The sequence below is a fragment of the Suncus etruscus genome, chromosome 12 (assembly GCF_024139225.1).
Source record: "Suncus etruscus isolate mSunEtr1 chromosome 12, mSunEtr1.pri.cur, whole genome shotgun sequence".
Taxonomy (NCBI): Eukaryota; Metazoa; Chordata; class Mammalia; order Eulipotyphla; family Soricidae; genus Suncus; species Suncus etruscus.
Window position 1 is genome coordinate 29,629,046 of NC_064859.1, and position 23,643 is coordinate 29,652,688.

At 42.6% G+C, this 23,643-nt stretch overlaps 1 pseudogene; it reads right to left on the reverse strand.

Annotated features, from left to right (window-relative positions):
- Nucleotides 1-2,514: 2,514 nt before the first annotated feature.
- The window catches only part of LOC126024134 (F-actin-capping protein subunit alpha-1-like), a 56,103-nt pseudogene continuing 34,974 nt past the window's right edge, over nucleotides 2,515-23,643 (reverse strand).

A 23,643-nucleotide genomic window follows, 5' to 3' on the forward strand; every position in this document is an offset into this window, starting at 1 on the left:
AATTATCTCAGTTTGACTAACTTTGTAATGAATGAATCAGACCAACATATTCTAAACCAGCTGATCAACCTTAACATATGTCACTTCCAGTGACATAATAGAAAGTTAGCAGTACCACTTATGAACTAACCTCAATAAAGGGAAGATAAGGAAGGAAGGAAGGAAGGAAGGAAGGAAGGAAGGAAGGAAGGAAGGAAGGAAGGAAGGAAGGAAGGAAGGAAGGAAGGAAGGAAGGAAGGAAGGGAGGAAGGGAGGAAGGGAGGAAGGGAGGAAGGGAGGAAGGGAGGAAGGAAGGAAGGGAGGGAGGGAGGGAAGGAGGGAGGGAGGGAGGAAGTGAGGGGGAGGGAGCGAGGGAGGGAGGGAGGGAGGGAGGGGGAGGGAGGGAGGGAGGGAGGAAGAAGGAAACAATACAATTAAGCTTCATGATCAAGAATTCCCAAAATTTATATTTGGAACACAATTTTTTTCTTCTATGCATAGAATGCTTAGACAGTCTAAGGGGGTTGGAAGGACAAGCTCTAGGTAACAGCAAAATCTTTCCCAGTTGAACACCACTACTAGTTACCTAAAACAATTTTATAGGAAATGGGATAGAGAATTATGTTACAGAATACCACATGACCCAATCAACTAAATTCAAAATGTGATAAATGCTAAAGGAAAGAGGACCCAGCTATTTCCATAAACATATCGTATAAGTGACATGTGAGATGATGAGATGATTACAGCCTGAAAGCCCTTTTAAAAAAATCAACAGGGGCTGGAGTGGTAAGGCACAGTGGTAAGGCATTTGCCTTGCACACAGTTGACCTAGGACAAACCGTGGTTCAATCCCCGACATCCCATATGGTTCCTCAAGCCAGGAATGATTTCTGAGTACATATCCAGGAGTAACCCCTGAGCGTCACCAAGTGTGGCCCAAAATCAAAAACAAAATCAACAAACTCAGGACTAGGGACTAAGTACAGTCAGCATAATTGCTTTGTATGCAGCTGACCTGGATTTGATCCTTGACATCCCATACGGTCCCCCAAGTACCTGCAGGAAATGATTCCTGAGCTTAGAGCCAAGAGTAACTCCTGAGCATCACAAAATTCCCCACCCCAATTTAAAAAGATAATAATTTTTAAAAAATCAGCAAACTTGTGGTTCCAAAGGAGTAGCTGAATGTCTTGCTATGTGAACCTTCAAGCAGTGCTTCTACACAAGCTGAACTCGAACCTTGCAGTTCTGCTGTTTGTGATCCTCAGACCTGCAAGTGAGCTCTGGTCACTGAAGCTAGCTGTGAAGGGAGCACCACAACTAAAATATGTTCAAGCTGCATGGACAGGAAGTTCAATCCCTTATCAGTAGGCATGGGAGCACTGGAAGCTTCCCACAAGCCTCATACTCAGAAGGTATGTGAGTAGCACAGTAAAAGAGTGAGACCCTTAAAGTGATAAACATGATTCTATTTCAGTAACAGTATTGAAAACATAGTGCCTAAAAGAAAAAAACAGGAGAGAGAGAAAGTGATAGAGGAGAGAGAGAGCGAGAGAGGAATAGAAATGTGTTTGACTTAGAGGCAGATTGGGAAAGGGACAAGAGTGTAATTGGGGACATTGGTGGCAGGAAATGTACATCCCTGGTGATGGGATAGGTGTTATAACAGTGCATGAAAGACCAAAACTCAACCTCAACAACTTTGTTACTATGCATCTTGTGATGATTCAATTTTAATAATAATAACAACAAAAATATTAAAAGAAACAAATTAAAAAGAGTGGACCCTCACCTAGTACCTGTGTGTGCAACACAACTGAGTATGACCTGTGGTGAGCACCACAGTCATGTGGACAACTCTGACTTCACCACAAGCACCACACATACCTCAAGATCACAGTACCAACAACATTGAAGATGAAGGAGGAGGAGGAAGAGAAGAAAAAGGAGGAGGAGAAGAAAGAAAAGAAGAATAGAAAAAGAATAGCAGAAAAAGGAGGAGTAGGAAGAAGAAGGAAGAAGAAAAGAAGAAAAGAGAAGTAGAGGAAGAAAAGAAGAAAAAGAAAAGAAGAGAAGAAGAAAAGAAGAAAGAAAAAGAAAGAAGAAGAAGAAGAAGAAGAAGAAGAAGAAGAAGAAGAAGAAGAAGAAGAAGAAGAAGAAGAAGAAGAAGAAGAAGAAGAAGAAGAAGAAGAAGAAGAAGAAGAAGAAGAAAGAACTGATGGATGGCTGGATGGGGAGCTGATATTGGGGGTTGATCACTGTTCCTCCATCATGGAGTCCAGTCCCAAACCTGTGGCACAGGGAATCATATTTCTGGCCTCCAGAATGAGTGTGTTGTGTGATGGGTTGTTACCAACCCTCCAGGGAAAGTGTTTTCCATTCCACACCTTTTATGAGAAAGTAAGTAGAGCAGTAGCCCTATAGACCCATTCCTGAGAACCCAGTCCCAGGACCCAGTTCTGTGGAAAGCCTGGTGTCCTGGTAATGGATGGCACTGATGCCATTTCAGAGTTCCCAGATTTTCTTGGGCCCTCAACTCGTTTTGGAAGTAGCGAAGTCAGCTGCATTGGAAGATTCTGAATTAGAAAGTGCCGCTGAATACGGCTTGCAGCTTGCGTCAAATCCCTCTTTAAGCTGCTGTGGCTGCAGTTTGAGTAACTTGTCAGGAAAGTGTGAATTACAAGTCAGTATTACAAAAGTGTTTATTTTCAGCCTTTCAAAAAAAAACAGTGAGAATGGGAGAAGCATGCATAATAAAGCAGTCCAGCATCTCAGGAAAAAGTTAGCTTCTGTCTGTGCTCAAACCACACCACACCCCCACTAGTCTCTAACTTCAAGAAAGAGGACCTCAACCCTGTTCCCCAAACAATACTTTAAAGGTCTCTTCCTACCAGGAGGACCTGTTTGTTCAGCAACATTACTAATAAGGGAATGGAGGGGAACTCATACCTTCTTGACTTCCCAGGCAGCCTTTCACTCAACCTGTTCTGTGGGCTTTATCTCAACCTCTAGCCCCCTCACATCTGCTGCCAATACAGAACTTCCCCTGAAAACTGTCTCTCTCAGATATTTCCACTAGCCCCTCACTTCTACTGACACCGATGGACAGGATGCTAGAATAGGCCATGATGCTAGTTGTTGAAAAGCATCCCTATAGGGGGACATTGGAGAGACAGCCCAAAGGACTTAAGTGCAGGCTTTGCTTGCATGCAAGAGGTCCGTCTGTTTTCAAACCCCAGAACTCTATAGGCCCATGCACACTCCTGGAATCGACCCCTGAACAGTTGGTAACAGTTCCTCAGGACTTCCTGGCATGCCCCAAGATTTATAAAAATCTATTTGAAAACATTCTCAGAAACTGCAGGAATGACCCCCTGGTCAGAGGCAGTAGCTTCTTTATAATATTGCTAAGATAGACTGAAGATAGAGCAGAGGAATCCCACCTGGACTCCAGGCCTCTTGTTCTCAGCTCTTTGCTAGTCTCCTGGACCTTTTCTGCTAACAAATGGCAGGTCCTGCATTGCAAAAAGCAAGAGATGCTGCCACTTCAGACAGGCCAGAGCACAAAGGATGGAACCCTGATATGCCATTCATCCAGGCAGCTCTGAAGGCAGCACAGAGGCCCTGAAGGGCAGTCTCAGGGAGTCTGCAAAAGAGTGCCCAGGCTTCCAGGAGACTAAGTACTAAGTACAAGGCCTTTAGTGGATTTACCAATAAATATCTAGATAATAGTATAGCATAAATTCTGAGGGAAAAAAACTGACATTATTTCAGATAAAAATACTGTACTATTTAGGATATATTTCATTATAAAAGAATACCTGGCTAACCATGGTTTTAGTAATTAAGTGCATCTTTCTACAGACTGCACCACCTTTCAGTAGTTGTCTCTGATTCATCCACATCCACACCTATCAATCTGTCTCTTGCAACTGCTGCACAGTGATTACCCAGAGTGTGCCTATCCATTTATTTAGCTATGTCCCCCTTTGATAGCATTATGCTTGCTTTTTCAGCACTTGTGTGGATAAATACCCAGGTATTGTTCATTTGCCTTCTGTAGCCACCTTTCTCTGGTCCACATCCAGGTTGTTGAAATGAATCAAGGCATAGAGTAGGGTACAGTTTTACTGGTTCTCTCACTGTTGAGTAGTGGAGGCAATTTGAACATTGGTTTATCTGACATTAAGCCTATTCCTTCTCTTCCCTTCTCTTCTGTTGTTGTTGGGATTACTGGGGAGTTCTACTTATTTGGTTGAGGTACTGACATTCAGTTTGGCTACAGGGTGCTCTGGAGATCACACACTGTGTTGGGGGCCTGGACCCCGTATGGCAGTGTTGTAAGTCAAGGAATGAAAATTCATGAGGACACTGGTCTCACAGCTAAAAACTCTGGGGTGCTCTTGGAAGCCAAGTCTTTACCCTGCCAAAGCCTTGGTATCTGATCTGCACCCACAATTGCCACCATGTCAGTAACTCAACTTTATCACTTTAACACTTATCTTTGCAGATACACCTAACTGACAAAAAAAGCCAGGTACGTCTATTTTGGGGCTGAGAACTCTGGGGTCTTCTTAGAGTGAGAGTGGATAGCCTTTCTTTGTTCCTCCAGACTTCTGGAAGTCCTGACAAGCCATAGACTAGTCCCACAGAAGCCGCAATGTCAAATCATTGGCCCAGCTCCCAGATCCTGGAATTTCTACAGCCACATACATGTACAGCCACATACGCATCAGCATGCCACCTCCCAATTTTTCATTACTGACATCCCATAGAAGCAAATCAAATTAGATGTCAAAGTAGCATAGAAGCCACCTAACGTCAACAAACAAAGCCAGTAACAGAATGCTCAGCTAGCAACAAATGGCTTAATAAACATTCAGACAATATTTTAATGACCCTGTTGTGAGATATAACAATTTTCATAAATTTTATTTTACTCAAGCATTTTCAATAATTTTATTATCATTTAGTTATATTAATAATCTGGAAATAGCTCAGATGCCTAACAACAGGTGAGTGGCTAAAGAAACTGTGGTACATATACACAGTGGAATACTATGCAGCTGTCAGTAAAAATAAAGCCATAAAATTTTCCTACATATGGATGGACATGAAAACTATTATGCTGAGTGAAATAAGTCAGAGGGTAGAGAGAGAAAGACACAGAATAGTCTGACTCATCTATGGGTTTTAAGAAAAATAAAAAACATCATTGTAATAATACCAAGAGACAATAGAGGTGAGGGCCAGAAGAACCAGTCCAGGATATGAAGCTTACCACAAAGAGTGGTGAGTTCAGTTAGAGAAATAACTACTCTGACAACTAACATGACAATGGTAGTGTGTGAGAGAAATAGAATGCATCTCGAATACAGGCAGGGAGTGGGATAGGAGGGAGATGAAAGGCATTGTGGTGAGAATGTTGCACTGGTGAAGGGAGGTATTCTTTTTTATTTTTGACTGAAACCAAACTACAAACATGTTTGTAATCATAAACTTTAAATAAAGGTATTAATTTTTAAATAAATAAAGTAAAATTACAAAAACAAACAAACAAACAAAAAAACCACAGGGATCAGAGCGATGGTGCAGCAGTAGGGTGTTTGTTTGCCTTGCACAAGGCTGACCCAGGACAGACCACGGTTCAATAGATCCCCAGCTTCCCATATGGTCCCCCAAGCCAGGGGCAATTTCTTTTCTTTTTTTGGGGGGGGCCACACCCGGTGACGCTCAGGGGTTACTCCTGGCTATGCGCTCAGAAGTCGCTCCTGGCTTGGGGGACCATATGGGAAACCGGGGGATCGAACCGTGGTCCATCCAGGGCTAGCGCAGGCAAGGCAGGCATCTTACCTCTAGCGCCACCGCCCGGCCCCAGGGTAGGGGGGGGGGGGCGATTTCTTAGCTCGTAACCAGGAGTAACTCCAGAGTGTCACCAGGTGTGGCACAAAAACAAACAAAACATACACACAAAAGTAACCCACAAGACACAAAAAGTTTGGGGGAAAGAGAGACAATACAGCAGATAGAGCACTTTCCATGCATGTGGCATCCCATACAATCAGTCCCTCAAGCCCTATAGGAGTGACTCCTGAGTGCAGAGCCAAAAGTAAACCCTGAATACTGCTGGATGTGGCATCCCTCACCCCCCAAAAATGCATCTCTCTTTCTGTATCAGAATACATTTTCCAAAGGAATGTATTGAATCTGTCAAGTTTTGCGGAGGCATCTATGTAAATTATTTGTGTTCATTATGTTATTTAATCAGGTGATAAGTGATGTAACACAGCAGAGCTTCATAGAACTCAGTTGCCACTTTTTGTGAACAAGTTGGAATTGTCAGGCTTCTGTGTAATTAATTAGCTTTAGTAATAATCAATAGGGGCCGGAGTGATAGCACAGTGGTAGGGTTCAATCCCCAGCATCCCATATGGTCCCCTGAGCCTGCCAGGAGTGATTTCTGAACACAAAGCGAGGAGTAATTCCTGAGCACCATAAGGTGTGAGCCCAAAATAAAAACCAGAAAAAAGGATAATCAACAAGTTTGATAAAAGTTTTTAAAAGGCTGTTTTGGGACCAAACCCAGCAATGCTTAAGGACTATTTCCTGCCTCAGTGCATAGGGATATTTCCCATGTTTCCCAGAGGACTATATAGGGGTGGTGGTGAGGGGGCAGTATTTCAGGGAATCATCAACTTCTGCATGCAAGCATGTGGTCTGCTCTGTTGAGTTCTCTCAGTCCTTCAGGAGCATTTATTTATTTATTTTTGTTGTTGTTGTTGTTGTTTTTGAGCTACACCTAGCAATGCCTAGGGTTCCTCCTGGCTCTGCACTCAGGAATCACTTCTGACAGTGTTCAGAAAACCATATGGGATGCTAAGGATCGAACCCGAATTTACCAAGTACAAGGCCAAAGTCCTACTCTCTGCACTATTTCTCCACCCCCAAGAGCATTTATTTCTTTACCAAGGAATTGTGTTTAAATTGGCAACAGAAAAATGCTCACTGTAGGGGAATAAAAGCATGCATAATCTCACCAGTCAGAGAAAATTCCTGGATACATATATGCGACATATGTGTGTGAAACATTATAGATGTGGATATTTTCTTTATATGATATTCTTTTACATGTGGATAGTCACTCATTACATGATTTTAAGTGGCTTAACAGAATCCCAGTGCCTGGCTAAACCAGACGATATCTAACCAATTATCTATTGTCAGGCATTTGGGTTCATTTCCAAAATCTTGTTATCATAAACTGAACTGCCAGGAACTTCCACAGAGCTAAGCAGTGAACTTCTGATCCTCTCCATAGAGGGAGGGAGAGAACAATGGGCTATTTGCTACCATCAGTTTTGACCCCAAACCACCCCACTTTGCCCCACCCTGGCCATTCAGAGTTCTGCTGGAGAAACCCACAAGCAGGGTTTTGATTTCTTGGGGCATTGCCCTACTCAGAGAAAGGAATGTCTGAGTCTTTTTTTGTGCCCACATAATTTGATGAGTGCCTTGAATCTAGGCCAACAACTGTGGGTTCTATGGTGTAATGGTTAGTACTCTGGACTCAATCTAGGCCAACACAAGCCAAAATTGGCAAACAGGGGCCAGAGATATGGTTGAGTGGTAGACCCCATCTTCATGTGTGTGGGGCTCTGGGTTCAACCTCAGCACCAAAAAAAAAATTGGGAAAAAGACAAAGGAAGTATTGACTCACACTCTACTGAAGGAAACACTGCAGAGAGATACAATGGGATGCATCCTTACTAGTCATAGTCTATGTTAATTTCCTTTGGCTTCCCTAACCTGCCATAATCAGCTTCTGAACTAAGTGACTTAGAACAGCAGAATATTTTGTCTCCTAATTATGCCAACTGTCAGTTGAAAATCAAGGTATTGTCAGAATGAGGCTCCATATAAAGGCTCCTGAGGAAATTCTTTTCTTGCTTCTTCAAGCTTCTGATGGTAACATGTAATTCTTGGCATCCCATAGCTTACACAAGCCCCTCTCCAAGCTCTGCCTGCTCCTTCCCATGGCCTTCTTCTCTGTTCATATTTATCAGTTTGTTCCACATGCCCTTCTTTTTTTTTTTTAGACACTATTATATTTAGGACTTACTTTAATTCCGTATGACCTTACCCTGACTATCTATATCTGAAAAGATCCTATTTGCAAATAAGATCCCATCTTGATATTTGGGGTGGTCATGACATGGGGGAAGAAATCACTCAAATCAGTACATACACTAATAAAGATTGTCATCAGATATAAATGAATATTAGTATAAAGATAAAAACAATGAACAGGGGCTGGAGTGGTGGCATAGAGTGGTAAGGTGTCTGCCTTGCCAGCTCTAGCCTAGGACGAACCTCGGTTCCATCCCTGGCGTCCCATATGGTCCCCCAAGTCAGGAGTGATTTCTGAGCACATAGCCAGGAATAACCCCTGAGCATCACCGGGTGTGCCCCTCCAAAAAGAAAGCCACACATGTATATAATTATAAAAATTCAAAATCACAGGCAGAAGCTTACAATCATAGGTTTAGATGGGCTGGGGGTTAGGATATGTGAATGAAAAATTGTTACTCTGGAGTATACTCATTCACCTTCCTATGTCATCCATTCTCAGACTATGCCCATGAGCTATATTTTTTGTATGCCCCAATATATCTCCTAAAACTCCACAGGAATCAGGAACAGATATTGAAGTCTCACCAGCTTTACACACAACTTTATTTCCTTTTGGGAGGCAGAGTGGTTATATAGTGGATAGGGCATTTGTCTTGCATATTAGACTTGTATTAGATCTCTGACATCCTATATGGCCTCCTAAGCACCACCAGGAATAATTTCTAAATACAGAAGAAGCAAGAGTAACCCCTAAACATCTCCAGTTGTGCTCCCCAAACAAAGCAAAGAAAGCATAGAAACTGAAAAAACAACCTCCATTTTCTTTTCTTTTCTATTCTTTTCTTTCTCAGTGAGTTCTGGAGATAGAACCATGGCAGGGAAAAAAAATAGATATCACTAAAGAACACATAATAAAAACTTCAATACCTTGCCGCTATATGTTTTTCTTGTTTATCATTTCTTCTGCCATCTCAGGTTTGAACGGTAGAAAGTGAACTGGAAAGATAGTACAGGAGTCAAGGTGCTTGCATTGTACCGCACCAATCGTGGTTCCCACTCTGGCACCATATATGGTCTCCCAAGAACAGACAGAGGTTACTCCTGAACACAAAGTCAGGAATAATCAGTGAACACATGGGTATGCCCCCTATAAATAATAATTTCCATAAAAAGGAGGAGATGTAAGGGAGAAAGCTCAATTCTCTGATTTAGGTCACTCACACACACACATACACACACACACACACACACACACACAGCACTACCATAGAGCCTTCCTATCACCACACCAGTATGGCCCCAATAAAACAATGTTTTAAATAATAAAAACTGGGAAGAAGGGGTCAGATAGTTGGGGACTAATTGAGGCACTTGTCTTGCACTTGGCTAACTCCAGGTCCATTTCCTGGCTCCATACATGGTCCCCAGGCACTGCCAGTAGATGAGCATAGGGCCAGGGATGAACTCCGGAAACTTTCAAGTGTGGCCCAAGAAACAAACATAAAGTGTCATTAGGTAGCAGATGTAAATATACTTTTTGAAACAGTGATAGTTCTATCTCACCCTTTCCAGTTGGGCACTGCTAGCACTGCAGGCTTAGAAAGCACCACTGACAGAGCTGGAACTTCTCCCCAGGAGCCCTAGGCAGCCCCCCTTTTTTTAATTGAAACAATTGTCATCAACAGAATCCTTCATAGTTGAATTTGAATTATACAATGAGTCAGGGCCCGTCCCACCACCAGTGTCAACTTCCCTCTACCAATGGCCCCAGAGTGATTCCTATACCACTACCCGCTGCCCCCTAGCCTGACAGTATAACAGGTCTCTTTATGTCTAAATCCAAGCAGCCCTTTTTCCAGAGCTGGAAGGAAGGTCATGGCAGGCTCTGAGACTGTAGTGGTGGCTGCATAACTACACTTTCTTTGTAGAGCAGCTTGGTTTTCTTCATGGGTATTTGTCCCATGCTGAAGCCTTCCCTCATGGCAAGATCAGAGGCTTAATCTTTTCCACCAGCTTTTAAAAATATCATGGAAGGGGCCGGCGAGGTGGCGCTAGAGGTAAGGTGTCTGCCTTGCAAGTGCTAGCCAAGGAAGGACCGCAGTTCGATCCCCCAGCGTCCCATATGGTCCCCCCAAGCCAGGGGCAATTTCTGAGCGCTTAGCCAGGAGTAACCCCTGAGCATCAAACGGGTGTAGCCCGAAAAAACAAACAAAAAAAAATCATGGAAAACTCTTAACAAGGGGTATCATGTCAATCCCCTGCTCCTGATCACCAGCATGCAGTCCAGATGGGACACTGACCCTGAACCCAGATGTCTTCTGCAGGTCCCTCTCACTCCTGATCTCAGAGCTTGGCAGAAAATGCATTCTATACATGATCTCATCTCATTTGTACAGTAAACCTCAGAGTGCATCCCTATCATAATGCTCATTTTGCCAATGAGGAAAATTAATCTCAGAGAACTTTGGCTACTTATTCAAGGTCACACAGCCTATAATAAAAAGTCAAGTGGAGATTTGAACCAAGGTGGCCTCTCTCTCTGAAATTTATTCTATTAATCATTGGAAATGGTATATCCCTATTGGTCTGAATATATTAGGAATGCTATTCAATAAGTGTCTGTAAAAAGGAAGAACTCAGTTAAAAGCACTGACATATTAAAGGCTCATTATTCAATGTTGCGGGGACACTGAAATTAAAACCAACTGGTTTCTCCAGCAAGTTTATGACCCAATGGAGAAAAGGGTCACTAGACTGTCATTTGCCAAAATGCCTATTTTAATTCATCGATTGATTCTGAAATCCAGCATTGGTTTCTGCCATGCTTAAAGTACTTGAATGAAACTCTGTAGATGTTAAAAAGATATCAAGGCTTTTTCAGTCTACTGGGCAGTAAGTATGAGTTCAGGAGAGATGTTGGTAAAGAAAAGGTTGAAGGACCTGAAAAGATCATTACGTGAGCAGCCCTGCTATCAGGCAGAAAGCTACCAGGCCAACTGTTTTGAACAATGAAGGTAGAGTTTTCATAGGAGAATGTTATTTCTGGAAAATAGACTTGACTCTCAACTTGGTGGAAAGGACACTTACAGGGTAAAAGATATAGAAGTATGGACAGGGAGTGAAAACAAAAAAGAAAAGACAGAATAAAGGGATTGCAGATGACTCTTTTTTTGTCCTTTTTTTTTTTTTTTTTTTTGTTAGCAGATGACTCTTACTCATTCTTCTCAGTGCCTAACTGAGCCAAAGTTTGGGAGGGGAAGAGCTGTTCACTAGGAGTCAAATCAAAATTTTAGAGCTGATCGAAGGTCCAGGAATATGGTTCAGTAGTAGAGTGCTTGCCCAATTCCAAGAGCTTCCCTCATCACCAGGCGTGATTTCTGGACCCACAAATACAACCCCTACACCATAAAAGTTAACAGCAACAAAAAGACAATCTCTGAGGATTAGAGATAGAAAGTAATTTGAAACTTTGGCCGAAGCGATAGCACAGCGTTTGCCGTGCATGCAGCCAACACAGGACAGACCCGGGTTAAATCCCAGCATCCCCTATGGTCCCCCGAGCCTGCCAGGAGCGATTTCTGAGCACAGAGCCAGGAGTAACCTCTGAGTGCTGCCTAGTGTGACCCAAAAAAACAAAACAAAAAAAAAAGTAACTTGAAACTAATTGTCAAACCAAGACATTCACCAAGGAATATAAATCACACATGACAGAGGTCACCTTTCCTTGTAGATCTAAAGGATGGTTGAGTAAAATGAGGTCCAGGACTGCCTCTGCCCCCACTATGAGAAGTTGGCAGCTGAAGCTACTGCAGAACTGCCAACCCTCCTGTTATGATAGGAGCACATGGCTAGGAACCTGGGCCAGAGGCCCAAACTTCAGGGATTGAAGCGATTTCCCTGAAGGCTTGGCAGCTCAGACCTCATTTAGAGCTTCTGTGCTGGGAAAGGCTTTTTTCTTTGCTCTTCTTCACCTTCTCCCCAGTCAGCGAGTGGGAAGACCAGGTTGGCACAATGGATGAGAAGAGAATAAGCCCAGCCAAATTTTGCAAATTTTTGTAGAGAGGTCAAGCACGAAAAGCCTTGAAGACTTGGGCTACATGGACAGAATCTATTCAGAAAGTCTCTATCCTAGAGATTATTATCCGGAGTGAACTGAGTCAGAGGGAGAAGGATAAACATAGAATAATCTCACTATTTATGGGATATAAGATAAAAGATATATGGTAATCATGTCTGGATACAATAGAGATAAGAATCAGGAGAACCAGTCTATGATAGGAATCTTACCACCAAGAGGAGTGAGTGCAGTTAGAATAGAGAAGGATCTACTAGGCCAATGATAGTTGGAACTGATCAGTCTGGACAAGAACTGAGTACTGAAAAGGGAGAAAGTGATATGTTTAGTTCCCCTTTATTAGCAATAGTGAAAACCACAGTGTCAAAAAAGAAAAGATGAGATCAGGCACATGCAGGGTGATATGGCCATAGACATCATTGTTGCTTGTGTCTCATGCTTACAGTAATGTTGAATTGAGTGTTTTAGATATGTACTGATTCATCATCTCTACTTATAGAGGAACCCAAGGCCTCTTCCCATTTCCTCTGTGATACTTTTAGGCCTCTTCTAGCTTGCCCCACAGCTTTCATTTTTGTTGGCTAACATAGGGCAACTGGAGTTTTACAGCCAGGACTACCGGAAGACAAAGGCTGGATTCAAGTGCCAGAAAATTTCAGGTCACTTTGCCATGAACTCAGCAAGAACATCACAATAGTTGTGAAGAGACATTGTATGGAGATCCATGTGGGGACCAAGACCCTGATTTTAGCCACACTCTGTCACAGCTGGTAAGTGTGATGGCATTGAAAAACCTTAGGAAGAAACTTTTCACTCCCAGAACTCACAGTTACAGTGTGAGCTAGTAGAAGGGTCCTGAGGGCTTATCTCAGAGCTGTTGGGGGGCTTCCCAGACAGATCTCAGCAGGGATGATCACCTGCTCCATGCTGGGCATTAGCACAGACTCCAAGGAGTCACAGATGCATAGGGATGAAGTAGAAAGTGGACCATGAACATGCGGTTGGATACACAGCCTTGTGACAACTGCATCTTTTTCAGTATTGTCATCCTAGTAGGAACACACCAATGGAGACATCATATGGATTTGAAGCCATCTAATATTCAGAAACATGATAATTAACAGAAAGTAAACCTTCTGGTCATGATTTAATGACTTCATTGCAAGATACCATAATCCTCACAAAGTTTTTCTTGGCTGTATTCTAAAAAAAATAATTTCATTACAATTTACCTGTAAGTGAGCAAAACAGTTTAAAAAAAAAAGCCTTAGGGATAATTCTTGCCTCCCATGGGCTGGGAGCAGATGAAAAAAAACATGTCCTCATTTTTTTCCCTCCCACCCCAGATAATTCTGATGTATTTCACAAAGTTTTTTCAGGAGACCCTGCTGAGCAATGGTCAATTCAGTCATTCCTCTTACTGATTTCCACCCTTCTTTGTTTCCCTCTCAAATAAACTAACAACGTACAAACATTTCTGTCAAATCCCAGGCAGTCAGGAAATATCACATGGATGGGGTCGAAGAGATAGCATGGAGGTAAGACATTTGCCTTGCATGCAGGAGGTTGGTGGTTCGAATCCCGGCATCCCATATGGTCCCCCTCCCCGGCGATTTCTGAGCATAGAGCCAGAAGTAACCCCTGAGCGCTGCCAGGTGTGACCCAAAGCCCCCCCCCAAAAGAAATGTCACATGGCTTCCAAAAATGACCCCATAGGGCACAGCAATGAGAATTACAATACTTGCTGTGTGTGTGTGTGTGTGTGTGTGTGTGTGTGTGTGTGTGTGTGTGTGTGTTCATGGAAACCTCTATTGTCATCAGTTAGCACTGACTGTGAGAAAGGCACTCATTATAGGCCACCCCAAAGAAGGAGAGGACCACCCCTCTCCTCTTAGGAGGAGCATAACAGGTGAATTCTTTCCATCAAGCCTTATTTTGTTTCGTTGATTCACTAGAACCCATCCTGTGGGAGGGAGGGCCACTGACTCACCATGTAAAAATGGGAAGAACAGTTTCACTAAAAGTGGGATGTTTCACACACTTCTTACAGACACATATCAGAACACAAAGTGCACAGTGACGTGGCTTGGCGGGTGTCTAAGTGTCCTTGACTCCATAGAGTGATTTTAACCAAATATAGCTAGGCGGTTCTATTTGAGAATAACTCCTTCTTCCAAACAGATGATGGGTGAAAACACAGAGGGGGTGGGGAAGTGGGAGCAAGAGGGATTAGAGTTAAAATAGACCCAGGAGGAAAGAGCAGAGTTCTCAGTAGAGGAGAGGAGTGGGAGAAAAACTTCACCTCCATCTTTTGCTATTTGAGATCCCAGGTCTCCCCCCAGATAACTTTCAAAGTGACAGAGGAAAGATTCAAAATGTACATTTGGGGGGGTTTACTCAGGTGAGTTCTGTTTGGGTGTGAGAACTGAGATTACAAATAATGCTGTGGAGGGAGAGGTAGTGTTTAACAAAAAATCACATTTTAATGATTGTGACTATAAAAATCTGTTTTGTTTTATTTTTCTGTACCCTGTTATGAAGGCTATAACAAAATTATTTCTGAGATTTTTGGTAGGGTGTAAATGAAATTTTTCCCCCCAGGTCCTGGCCCCCACAGCAGGACTCTACCTCTTTAGGAACCTGACTTCTCACAGTCTCCAGCATCTAGATATTGGCCAGACACAGGAACTATATGACACAACTCCTGGGGGGTTACCCAAGAAAAATGCAAACTCATAGTCCCACAAAAGTCTGCCCACAAATGATTTTGTGCCTCATTCATAATCTTTCCCCCAAGTAGAATCAACCCAATTGACCTTCTACTGTGGAATGGAGAAGGAAACTAGGATGAACCCAATTGCCTCTTCAATAAAAAAGAAAAAACAATAGATGTCCTCCTTGACAGAAAAAAAAATGTTCACATACATTTTTCTAAGGATAGAAACCAGTCTCAGGGCTCCTGTACTTCCACTTCTGCGACATTCTGGAGAAGAAATAGACACAGAAAAGGTCTCTGATGTCCAGGGCTAAAGGTGAATGGAAGGAAATGACTTTCTACAAAAGGGCAAGAGGAAATCTTTGGGGGAAGGGGCCATACCTGCTTACTCCTGGCCTTGTGCTCAGGGATTACTCCTGCTCAATGATCACTCCTGGGATATGGGATTCCAGTGATCAAACCCAGATGGCAGGAGAAAAAAAATTAGGGTATTGGAACTGGTCCATATGTCAGTTATGATGAAGACTGTATAAAAATAAGTACTTACTTAATATTGTGTCTGGGGCCCAAGAAGTAATAGAGGGGCAAAGATTCTTTTTTAATTTTTTTCTTTTTTGTTTGTGGGTCCCACCTGGATGTGTTCAGGGGTTACTCCTGGCTCTGCACTCAGGAATCACTCCTGGCAGTGCTTGGGACCATATGGGATGCCTGTACTATCCCTCTAGACCTGGGGGCAGGGGAGGAGTGTTAAGCTTCTTGCCTTACATGAAACTGAACCCAGTTCCAGCCTTACATATGGGGGAACATATGGTTCCCCTTTAAGCAACAACAGGATTGATCCTTGAGCAAACTCATGCTCAAAACAAACTCAAGCCTTTTTAACCATCTCCCCAGCCTTTGCATGTCCTCTCTTAATTAAGGTTGATATTGTTTATTATTTTCCTTTTCTAAAATATAGACATATACAACAAATATTATGGCAAACATCATTTCTTCAAATCTACTTTCCTGAGAGTGAGAAATCCTGCACTTTTGAGAACATATGGAGTAGAAATTTACTTTGGATGTTGCATTATTTCATCTAAAAATCCAGTTTTAAAGTGAAATTAAGTGGTTTGGATTAAAAGTAAAGGCTCAAGAATTGCAAAATCCCACTAAGCCACTTCCCTCTCATGTGATCTTGTTTTATATGTTTTGTTTATTTGGGGGACATACCTGATGGTTCTCAGGGCTTACTCAAAGAGCACTCGTAGTAGGCTGAAGGTCCAAATGGGATCCTGGGGAATGAACCCAAGTCAGTAGCATCAAGCAAACACCCTATTCACTACTACTGCTCCAGCCTCCTCTTATGTGATCTTAGGTTAATCCTTTATTGTCTCAACTTCAGTTACTCACCCAAAATTTTAGGATGACAACAGAAGCTACCTACAAGGACAAGGGGGGATTTAATGGGCAACTGGCTCACATACTGGCCAGTCATTCGTGTCATGTTTTTTGGACTGAAGATTACAGGGCAACAGAGCCTACTCATTATCAACAATGCCCACAACCACACTTTCAAGGTCAGGAAAAATATTGCCACTGACTTCAACTTCCTCTCCTAAAATAAGATCAACTAGATATATGCACATTCAGCTCTGGAAACCTGTCTTAGATTCTGAATGGACAGTGACCTTCTGATCCCTGTAACACAGTTGAATTCCTTTTGGAATCTGAAAGCCATTAGCAGGAAAGAATTGGTCCTGAAGGGGACCTGATAACTATTAGAGGCTGATTCCTCTGAAACTGAAGCATTGAGACTTGCTGGCTGCAGATGTGAAATCACACTGCCCTACCTCCGGAGACAACACTAATTATGCCAAACTCTGGCTTAGCTTCCTCCTCTCCAAACCCCCACTTCTCATCTTTTTGCTGGATTGAGAACTCACAGAGGTGGGACTATGCAAATCTCAGATATATTTACCAGCCCAGCCACAGTGTCCAACCTAGATGAATTTGTGGGAGACTTTCCAGGTCTCCTGTTCGAGATGAATTTGTGGGAGATGGTATAATTCTCACACCTTTGCCCTCAGTTACACCCATGTAGCCAGTGTCAGTTCTGCCTATCTGAATCAAAACCAGCATATTCCAGCCCTTTCAACTTCCTTTCTCAGACCTGATGCCTATGGCAGCTGTTAAGCTAAGTGTCACATTAAAGAGTTGATCACCCAGATATGATCTTTATAGTCTTCATATTTTAATGACAAAAGAACTTTGGTCTTCTTGGTATCCTCTTTTCCAAGTATTTCCTCAATTGAACCTACTTGAGCCAATGAAATAGCATCTATTTTATGTTGATACCATTAGCTTTGAGTTCTTGACCTCATTTCTAAATTGGGAGAAATGTGGTAAAGAGGTTTCTTTGCATAGCTTCCTAGACCATGCCTAAGGAAAGTACTTAAGACCTGGGAATAGCCTAAGTAAATGGAGTCCCCTTTTGTCCTTCACTATACCTTTATCATTGCTACACAGGAAGATGAAAGGGCCTAAATAAACTTACCAAGAGCTTTACTTTTTTTTTTTCTTTCTTTTGTTTTGTTTTTGGGCCACACCCGGTGATGCTCAGGGGTTACTCCTGGCTATGCGCTCAGAAGTTGCTCCTGGTTTGGGGGACCATATGGGACGCCGGTGTTAGGGGACCATATGAGACCCCGGGGGATAAAACCGCGGTCCGTCCTAGGCTAGCGCTAGCAAGGCAGACCACCGCGCCGGCCCCAACCGAGAACTTTTCTTTATGGGTTCATGGAGCCTCACTTCTTTACCTCAAAACAGATTAGTCTGCTATCTTGGCAAGGACCCCAGATTTATACACCACCTTACCTCTTGCTGGCTATAGCATTTGGGATAATCAATTAACCTCCTTAGGTCTCAGTTCTTCCTTTCTGAAAACAGGAACATCCTAGGATAGTTTTTATTTTTGGTTTTGGATCACACCTGTTGATGTTCAGGAGTCACTCCTGGAATCACTTCTGGCAGTGCTTGGGAAACCATACAAGATACCAGGATCCAACCCAGGTCTGTCACATGCAATTCAAGCACCTTATTCATAGCGCTAGTATTCTGGCCCCAGGATAAGTTTTGTTTGTTTATTTGTTTGGATCAAGATGCAAGTTGCACTATCTTCCTGGCCCCAGGATATTTATAATGTTCACTGTAAACTAAAGACAAGATAGCGGGCCAGAGAGATAGCATGGAGGTAAGGCATTTGCCTTGCATGCAGAAGGACAGTGGTTCAAATCCCAGCATCCCATATGGTCCCCCGAGCCTGCCAGGAGCGATTTCTGAGCGTAGAGCCAGGACTAACCCCTGAGCACTGCCAGGTGTGACCCAAAAACCAAAAAAAAAGAAAAAAAGACAAGATAGCATAACACAAATATGAAGAAAGGTTTGCCTTTTTGGAAAAAGCCATCCTTCACCCCCGACATGAATTGGTAGGAGATGTTAAGAACAAAGGTCCCCACAGAAAGAGAAAAGGTGTTAACAGATCATGAATCCCATTCAGTACAAAAGAAGCTCCATGTCTTATTTAAGCAGAGTTTCTCCCCAAACCTTTGTGGGGACATAAAAGTCTCTTCATTATCTTCCCCTGGGAATGACTCTAAGCATCAATTGTCCTGAAGTCCTATCAATGGAAACCTTTGACTTGAACCAGAAACTCCTACTATATTAACTGATGTATTAACTGGTTCTTTTAGAGGGCAGACTGTGTCAAGAGTTGTCAAAAGAACTAAGAGTGCAACCTGTGCTCTATAATTCAAGGCTATTTGGGGCCTCATAAACCATAAGTGCAATTTAAAAAAAAAATCAATGCTTTCAAAAACTGAAAGTCAATCAAGTTACTTAAGCTTCCCTCAACCTATATAGACATTGACTTCCCAGGAGTCTGGCTACAGCATTTGGGCCTTGTGCAGACACCAAACCACTTAGCCAGCAGATGAAAATAGAGAGAGCGCCAATCATCACTAAGGGGACTATAAAAATACAGATCATAAATCTTTGTTTCTGTCATAGTTTACCCAGGACAAAATCTGGCAACCTAGTTGCCTTGATGTGAGGCAGTTCCATAGAATTTGGGTACCTGGAAGGGTTTGTTCCTCCTCTTTCTCTTAATAACATAAGATTGAGGTGCCCAAGTACCATCAGAAACCCTTTATTTTCTCATCGGAAAGGGATATTAGAGAGGTTTTCATCTATTTAACAATCAATCTTAATCCTGAGAATCCTAATTTTATTCCACACTTTCTCCATTTTTGGTACCAACAGGCTCTTGAAATAACTGTAGTGAAGATTCAGGCCCCTTACTGCCACCACAGAGTTTTGGGAGTCAGGATGGAGGGAAGAATGGAATCTGGCCCTCGATCTGTGCTCACTGAGCCAGCACTGTGTCCAGGACCTCCATAGTCAGCTGTGAGGCTGGGGTAGAAACTGTTCTCAGATGTGATTGAAGGAAACTGCAACCATTTTAGGCCTCATCTGTCACCACTGATACAGAGAGACTGGGGCCACTTAGTACACATTAGCACTTCCTGCATGCCAGTGGAACATCTGTCCTCTAAGCCACAGCCTCCCCTCTGTCTAATGAGAGAATAACACCACACTTTAGGGTTGTAGACTCTCTGAGGTCACTATGGACAGTAAATCTTTCAGGTAACTCTCCAACAAGAGTAATATTGTAACATTTTGGTGGAAAGGGGAGGAGGGAATCATACCAAGTGGTACTCAGGGGCTATTCCTAGTTCTGTGCTTTGGACACTGGTGAAGCTCAGGGGACCACATGAGGTACTGGGAATCTAAACCATTGGAGTGGCCACTGCAACTGCATGCAAGGAAAGTACCTTACTTCCTGTTCTATTTCTCTATTCCCATGGACTGCATACTCACCTCCACCTTCATTCAGAATGTAGACCACATCTAGGCCCATGACAGCAATAAGCCTGTCTGACTCTATAGTACTATGATCTATTAATTCTTGACAGACTTATGTGAAGAGTTCTTGTCATCTAAATAATTCTAGGCTTCTCCAATGTCCTACAGAGCATTTCCCACCAACCCACTTGATGGTCAGCTGATGCTCTTCAGTAGAGGTTCATAAAACACTAGAATTGAGGAGCTGAAGTATAGCCTGTTAGGTGTATGCCAAGAATGTGGCTGATACAGGTTCCATCCCAGGCACTATCTGGTCCCCTAAATCCTGCCAGAAGTGATCCTTGAGTGTAAAGTAGGAGTAATCCATGAGTACTGCCCAGATAGCCCTAAAGCAATAAATAGGGTACAGAGCAATAACATAGCAGGTAAGATATTTGCCTTGCATGAGGATGACTGGGGTTCAATCCTTGGCATCCCATATGGTCCCCCAAGCCTGCCAGGAGTGATTTCTGATTGCAGAGCCAGGAGTAACCCCTGAGGGTTGCCAGATATGTGAAAGAAAGAAGAAAGGAAGGAAGGAAGGAAGGAAGGAAGGAAGGAAGGAAGGAAGGAAGGAAGGAAGGAAGGAAGGAAGGAAGAAAGAAAGAAAGAAAGAAAGAAAGAAAGAAAGAAAGAAAGAAAGAAAGAAAGAAAGAAAGAAAGAAAGAAAGAAAGAAAGAAAGAAAGAAAGAAAGAAAGAAAGAAAGAGGACCTGCAGAGATAGCACAGCGGCATTTGCCTTGCAAGCAGCCGATCCAGGACCAAAGGTGGTTGGTTCGAATCCCGGTGTCCCATATCGTCCCCCGTGCCTGCCAGGAGCTATTTCTGAGCAGGCAGCCAGGAGTAACCCCTGAGCACCGCCAGGTGTGGCTCAAAAACAAAACAAAAAAAAAAAAAAAAGAAAAAACAAAAAAAAAAAAAGAAAGAAAGAAGGAAAGAAAGAAAAAAGAAGGAAGAAGAAAAAGAAAGAAAAGAAATATAGAGTAAGTCCCTGCAATATGCTTCACAAGGAGCCCAACTTTGATGCACTGATATAAGGTTTATAAGTTTCATACTTGCAAAAATATCTAACACAAATAAATGTTGTGTTAATTTATGCTGCCATTATAAGTTAGCATACATAAAAAATAAGACTACATACATAATTACATACAGCAAAAAGCACAAACAGAGAGGACCAGAGAGATAATAAAGTGGTTAAGACCTTTTTTGGCCTTGCATGTAGACAACCCTAATTCAATCTTGGCACCACATGGTCCCCAGAGCACTACCAAGATTAACCCCCTAGCACAGAGCTAGGAGTAGCCCCCACCATCCCTGTGTGTAGCCCAACCACCCACTCCTCAAACAAAAGGCAGTGAGAGGACTAGGGAACTCTGAATGGAAACCACATAGTGATGAAGAACAGGAACAGATACCAAAGCAGGCAGGCGGAAGCAGGGAGGCTAAAGGAAGCCCCAACTTGTACAATGGAGGAGAGAAATTAGGGGCAGGTTCTGAATGTCATAGACCCAGCTGGGTTGAGAAGTTGAGATCATACCTAAGAAGACTCCAGGTGGCTTCAGGACAACCTCAGACTTCAGCCTTCAAGAGAGCTATGATGGGACCGGAGAGATAGAATGGAGGTAAGGTGTTTGTCTTTCATGCAGAAGGACGGTGGTGTGAATCCCGGCATCCCATATGATCCCCCGAGCCTGCCAGGAGTGATTTCTGAGCATAGAGCCAGGAGTAACCCCTGAGCGCTGCCGGGTATGAACCAAAAAAAAAAAGAAAGAAAACAAGAGAGAGAGAGAGAGAGAGAGAGAGAGAGAGAGAGAGAGAGAGAGAGAACGAACTATGATATCCACTGGTTTACAACTTTTAAGTCTTTTCAGTCTTACTCTCTGTTTTTCCTGTCTTCCCCCAAATTACTACTGAGTCCTGTTTCCCACAGTTCTCCAGGATCCTCATGGTAGTGACATTGTTATCTTTGAAAAACATGGAGCAGGCATTGAGAACCCGATGACATCTGTTACTGGAGCCCTCTGCTGCCCCATCCCCCTCAAATCTACCTTCTTAGATTGCACAACTTCCTAGTGTTTTTTGTTTGTTGGTTGGTTGGTTGGTTTTTGGTTTTTCGGGCCACACCCATTTGATGCTCAGGGGTTACTCCTAGCTACGTGCTCAGAAATTGCCCCTGGCTTGGGGAGACCATATGGGACGCCAGGGGATCGAACCGTGGTCCTTTCCTTGGCTAGCGCTTGCAAGACAGACACCTTACCTCTAGCACTACCTCGCCAGCCCCCTTCCTAGTGTTTTTGTCAATTCCCTCTAAAGTTTGGGGACAGAAACCTGAAAATGAATATGCAAAGGGCAGGGGATAGGCCACTCTCAGCACTGCTCGGGGATATTCTTGGATCTGTGCTCAATAATAAGCCCAGATGGACTCTAGAGACCCTATGTGGTGCAAGAAATTCACATGGTCAGTAGGTTGCAAGGGAAGAGCTTCATGTTGTATTCTAACTACCTGTCCCTGAAGTGAATTCTTTTTTTCTTTTTTTTGTCAAGGCACTAATATTTTTGTAAGAAACAGATTAAATTAACTGTTCATCTTGGGCAGTAGAAATACAAATATGCAATAGTTTTTCATGTGGTATTATGATAAACACTTGCAAAAATAATTCATACGCAAGTGCTTTTATTAATTTTCAAATTAATGTATAGATAAAATTTAATTTGGGATCAACAATAACATTAACTTTATACATAACTGATTTCCATCAGAAATTCAACTTTGAAGAGAAATCATGTTAATGAGTCATTTTCTTGATATTATGAATGTGTGTTCATTAGGTTTCAAATCTTTTCCAATGAATCAATTAATACAATGACAATGGTGTTGTTTTAACTGACTTGATTTTTTGACATTGATAAAAAGCTTTGTTTTTAAAGTTTCTAATTATTTTTAAAGCACCATGTAGGCCAAGTAAATAATGTGGTGAGATAGGGGAGAGGGGTGTGGAAAATTTACCAGAAACCCCATCCTCTGAGAGCTGCCATATGGGGCAATTGAGGAATAATAGGAAAATCTCTTGGAACCAGAAATGTACCTATAAAATAAGAGAAAGAGAGAGAATGAGGAAAAAGAGAAAATTAAAGATACCGAGATAGGTAGTTCTTGTGATACTGAGATATGGGCTTATATGAGCATTCATTTTAAATATTTTTGCTAGAACCTCATTGGGTGCATATATGCTTAGGAGTTCACACTTTCTGGTGTACATATCCCTTGATTATAAGAAATGTTTATCTCTGTCTCTAATAACCTTTTTTGGGGGGATTGGGCCATACCCAGCAGCACTCAGGGATTATTCCTGGCTCTATGCTCAGAAATAGCTCTTGGCAGGGTCAGGGGACCATATTGGATACTGGAGATCAAACCCAGTCCATCCTAGGTCAGCCAAATGCAAGGCTCCAGCCCCTCTTATAACCTTTATAAGCCAAAAGTCTGTGTCGTCTGATATTAGTATCGTTAGCCAGCCTTTTTAAGGGAGTTGTTTGCTTGAGTGATTGTCCTCCAACCCATGACTTTGAGTCTACGTTGGCTCTGACTATTCAGATGTGTTTCTTGCAGGCAGAAAATGTTGGGTTTAATATTTTTAATCAATTTTGCCACTCTATGCCTCTTAACGGGTACATTCAATCCATTGATGTTGAGAGAGTTGATTATCATGGGGTTAAGTGTCTTCTTTTTGTAGGAGTTTGGTGTGTTTGTTGGATTTCCTTGCTTTATAGCAGATTCTTCAGTTCTTCCGTT